The sequence below is a fragment of the Petaurus breviceps genome, unplaced genomic scaffold (assembly GCF_028583685.1).
Source record: "Petaurus breviceps papuanus isolate PSGF00001 unplaced genomic scaffold, PetGlider_PUasm1.0 90784, whole genome shotgun sequence".
Taxonomy (NCBI): Eukaryota; Metazoa; Chordata; class Mammalia; order Diprotodontia; family Petauridae; genus Petaurus; species Petaurus breviceps.
The window spans coordinates 4,585,620-4,591,106 of record NW_027187345.1 but is presented as its reverse complement, the minus strand read 5'-3'; the positions used below and the strand labels follow the sequence as shown (position 1 = coordinate 4,591,106).

The window sequence follows — 5,487 nt, the reverse complement described above, 5'->3', positions numbered from 1 at the left end:
ACAGATGAGAAATAGAGAATGAAATATATAGTTTCAGATAATTTTCTTTTTGCTTGATTGTACTTATTTATGACAAGGGGAGACTTTGTTGGGAGGGAGGAAAACTGTGGAAGACAGTTGGTATTTAGTGATGATAGAAATTAAGAAGGAAACAAAATAATTGTTACATTCAATAATGTATTAGGCTATCAATTAAAAATAATATATTACCAAATTATCAAAATCATAACCTTGTTTAGTTTGGCAAAAAGATCCCAAAGTGAATTGTCACAAAAAGCTAATTTGTATCACTGAAAATGAAGGAGAGCAATTGACCTATTGGAAACTTTTATTCCAGAAGTAGGTCTCTATTGTTTTATTCTGACTGCATATTTTGAACTTTCTGAGATACCTTTATTCCAGATTTTTCAGGATATGGATAGTCTTTGTCGTCTTTTTTGTCTTTGTTCTCTAACATCATAAATTCAGCTCTGAGTATTTCTGGTGTCAGTATATTGGAGGGCTGATCTTCAGGCTCCTCCTCAATTATTTCCATCCTGTCTTCTTGTAATTCACTGAGAATTTTGGGCACCTCACTTGGAAGGATATCCACATTGTAGGGGTCCTGGCAACAAGTTGATGTTATAGTGGAAGTTTCAGGCAAAACTAAAAGAACCAATGGGCTGAACTTTTTTCACTTAATTACTCCAGGAATAATGTCCCTTTGATTTAGAAATTTCTTTTGTGCAATGGGAATACTGGATCCTTTATGACATTCTCTGGTGAATACATATTTTAGATGCATGCACAGGTGATAATCAGTTGTTACTTCTGAATAAGTTATTAGGTGCTTCACAGCAAATGGTCCTGGGTTTGGATTAAAAACACAGAGTGAATGATAGAAAAGAGACTTGAGCAGAGTACCAGGGGGTGGGTGGGGTCAGATTCAAAAGCGATAAACTTCCATAGGACCATGTATTGTCTTCAAATTGCTGTGGTGGCACCATAGGTATTATCTCTTTCATAGCTCCCTGTTTTAGAGGTCGAGCAAGTTTTGGAGATTTATAACTCCACAAGTACTGCTGGATACAGTATGGTTTGTACCCCATGATACTGCAAACTTGAGGAACCTGAAAGTTAAGAAACTGGTGACATTGTCTGATTTAAACCTCTGATGAATAATGGGCACTAATCCAAGTCCAACAGGAGCCAATTCATCATATTTCTGATCGGAAGAATGTGAAGGAAATTGAAAAGGCAATACTTGCTGTCTTGTCAAATGAAAAAGGAGGGTAAATTCATCTAGACTTACAGCAAATGGAAAGATGGATTTTGATCCACTCTGTTCTTTTTTTGCTTCTTCAAATTTTCTTAAAATCATTTGTTCATTTATTTTATGAAGATCATTTACCATTTTATGTAGTCTTTCCTGAGTCAGGAGCCTTTGTACTGCTTGTTGGAATCTCTTTTGCCTCATATATTTCTTCAGCCAAGGATTATTAGCAATAAGATCAAATTTAAGAGAAAATTCTGGGGTTTTCTCTTCTAAGTTTTGAAGCCTTGTTTATTAATAAGTTTAAAACTGAGTCACTGAAATTCTTTTTCCAAAACTGGGTCTCCTCTTGCTACCCCACAGTGGTACCAAAATCTTTTCACTTCTTCTTGATGTTCCATTTTATATCTATAAGTGATGCACTCACTTCTAAGGTGCACCTGCCACTTAAGATTGTTTTCTGCTTCTTCAACAGCATCCCATCTGGCTTTCTGTAAAAATAGAGCATCTTTCTATCTCATTTTGGGTAATTCATCCCCATGGTACAAAACTACTCTTAATTATCAATTTTCCTTTTCCTTACTTTAAAATGCTTGCCACAGCAAAAGGATTGGTTAAATTTACTAGAAACCAAAGTCTTTGAAACAAAACAATTTTCATAGAAACATTTTAAAATACAGAAAAATAAGCAAAAGGAAATTCAGTACACATACAAGAAAGGCAATGTTGTTACTGTTACAATAATTTAAATGGTTTTTTTTTCCCAAAGCTTTATGTACTGGGAGTCATGTTTTCATACGCAATCCTTCTTCTGTTCTTTATTGTCTATGGGAATTATCATGCTTGTTGAGCCTTGTTAAATTCTTACTAACGTGGAAATATATAATAAATTTAGAGAAGATGGAAAATTTGAGAAATTATCAAACCAACTGTGTTCCAATAAAGTCAAACTTTTAAATACAATGTTTGAATATTTACACAAAGCACTACACTCTGGTTACTAAGAAATAGTTTCTCTACTCACTCTAGCCTCATAAAGGGATGTGAGGCAAGTTATATATGTTCTTCCTAAGGAAAAAAATCCCAAATAGACATGGTGTTAAAAGTGAATTCTTGCAAGTATTGAAAGAATAATTAACTCCTATGCTACATACATTCTTTACAAAAAATTAGAAAAAAGGCCCCTTTTGAAATTATTTTATATGGAAAACATAGGTGAAATAACCAAGATAAAGGAGAGGTAAAATAGAGAAAGAAATCTTTAAATTATTATCACTAATGAGTATTGATATAAAATACTGAATGACACATTACAAAAGAGAATCTAGTACTACGTTTAAAATTACTCTCTTTGACTGGTTGCTAGTTATACCAGGAATACAATGAGGACATAAACTTGATAATTCTAAACATAAAAATAATATTAAAAATAAATTATAGTAATCGAGTTTTAATCAATATACATAGAACAGGACTTTAGCAAAATGTAGAGTTCAATGGGTTCAATTTTAGGTCAGATTTCAGATCAACATGTCTGAAAGGCAGTTGGAGATGCAAGATTGAAGGTCAGTGAGAAGTCAGGGTAGAACAGGTAGATTTGAGAATCCTCATCAATATAGATGTGGTAAGTAAATTCATGTAAGTTTATGAGGTCACCAAGTAAAGTAGTATAGTGGGAGAAGAAGAGTCCAGGACAGAACTCTATTGGCCACCTAGGGTTAGAGTGTGACTTGTGAATGAGGATCCAGCAAAGAAGACTGTAAAGTAGCAGCATGATGTGTAGGAGATCCAAGTGAGTGTGTGTTCTGAAAACCTATAAAGGAGAGTATCAAGGACAAAAGATGATCAATGGAGTCAAAGATTATAGAGTTCAAGAAGAGAAAGGATTGAGAAAAAGCAATTGGATTTATCAATTTAAAGGTCATTGGTAATTTTGGAGAGAGCATGTTGTGTAGAATGATGATGTCAGAAGGCATATTACAAATTTTAAAAGTGAGTAAGATACTAGGAAGTGGTGATACCTATTGTAGATGGTCATTTTGAAGAACTGAGTCACAAAAGGTAGAAGGGATATAGGATGATAGTTGGCTGTGATGGAAGGATCATATGAGGGTTTTTTTTTTCAGGGTGAGGGAGACATAAGTATATTTATAGGCAGTAGGGAAGGAACCATTATGCAGGGAGAAATTAAAAATAAGAGTGCCAGTGAGAGAGGGAGCAATCTGTTGGAAGAGAGAGGATGCAGTAGGATAGAGATGTTAGGTTTGGTAAGGCCATTTCTTCATGTGAGACAGGTGTAAAGGGGAATTTAGTGGCTGAAAGCATTCAAATGATATAAAATGAGGAAGAAGTTTCCAGCAAGTGGTTTCAATACTTCTGTATAAAATATGAGGCAAAGTTCTCAGCTAAGAGTGTGGGGGAAGAGGAAGTCATAAGAGACTTGAACAGAGAGGAAAACTTTTAGAAGAGCCACTGTGTAGAATGAGATAGTGAGTTGAAAAGGAAGGTATAGATAGATTTTTTTTTAGTGGCAGTAAGGGCCCAGTTGAGGTTATATAACATAAATTTGTAGTAGACTGAGTTAGAATGGTAGGGTACTTTTCTCTATGTTTGTACAGTAGCATATTTGTAATAGCAAAAGTGGCAGACAGTGATACAAGTCTGAGGTTTTACAGGGTGCAATAGGAGATATGGTGAAGGGTCTGGAGATTCAAGAGGAAAGCATACAGCTGAAGTGATTCAACTAGAGGTCAAGATGAGTATAATGGCATACATGAGAAGCTTTCCAGAAGAATGCTACTGTGAACAGCTTTTAAGGTTCTGATTACACTGTATAGTGAACACCCTATTTATTCCATAACAAATCAAAGCAAAACATTCACAGAAAATCAAGGTACAGCATTCACAATATTATAACTTATCACAGAAAATCATAATATAGTATTCACAACAGCTTATCATTAAAATGACCACATAGCTTTCACCAAAGTGGTCATGATATTTAGAACAAAGAACAATCATCTTAAAGTACAATAGTCAAAGTCTTCCACTCATGGGGTACACTAAATTGACTCAATCAGTCACTTATTCAGCAATCAATTACTAAGTATCATTAATCACTAAGTACAATCATTAGAAAATACACAGACCTACCACCCCTAGGTCACTAGTAAACTACAATTTCATCATTACTCAGTACCCACAAAAAGGTCTTTTCATCTTGACTTGGGGCCTATTCTCAGATTCCCTGGATCCCCTTCCATTCACCAGACTGTCACCTGGGTTCAATGGCAGACAGATCACAGTTCCTTGTACAGATCTCTGGGCAGGTCCTGCTTCACACTGAAGTTCACAGGGCCCAGTCCATCTTAAATCCTTCACAATTTCTGCTCCCAGGAATTCAAGGCTCAACCAAGGCAGAAATAGACAGTATGTGCATCCTCGTCATGCTTCTTCAGTCTTATGCAGCTCATTCAAAGAATCAGAATCACCTTATCCAGCCTGGGGGGAGAGGGCTCCTGGGCTTATGGGTTCCTGGGCTCCTCTTCAGAAGAAGCTCCACCACCACAAGTTCTCAGGAAATTTTGGCTCAGTTCTCCATTCTCTCTTCTGTAGCTGTTCTGCCTCCAGATTCTTGTCCCAAGAAATTCTGAGTGCGCCTTTCTGGGGCTTTTCTTATATACACAGCATTAGCTACTTCCTACTTCAGCCAACCCCTTCCTGTTAGGTCAGGAATAGGGGTTCATACCTTCTGTTTCTTTCACTGAGGCTTGATCAGTTACTAAGTGCTAAGTACCTGCTTACTTGCCAATACAAGGGGATCAAATTACATTACCATTACAATGGGGAAGAGAGGAAAGTATTATTAGTGCAAAGGAAATGGCCTGGGATAAAGCTGAAAGATTGAGTGATTACAGGTTGTTGTGTAGAGGTTATTTATTATTATTTATTGTGTAGAGGTTATTTATTAAATAGAAGCTATTTATTAGTATGTTCTATCTTATTTATTGCAATAAGATGAGAAATAATACACTGAGGTAATGAACATAGCCTAAGCAACATTATTTTATTGTTTACTTAGAGAATTCCAGAAATTTAATGAAAAGTTAATTAAACATATATTGACTTCAATAAAATATCAAAATTCAATATATACTTACAATGTATCAGTTTTTTACCATACCAATTTCCTGTTTCTTTTCTCTGTCTCTGTCTCTCTCTGTCTCTGTCTCTCT

General features: G+C 35.5%; 1 pseudogene; it reads right to left on the bottom strand.

Moving 5' to 3' along the window:
- Window positions 1–328: 328 nt before the first annotated feature.
- LOC138147323 (cilia- and flagella-associated protein 221 pseudogene) lies at window positions 329–1,912 on the bottom strand (annotated as a pseudogene).
- Window positions 1,913–5,487: the final 3,575 nt, after the last annotated feature.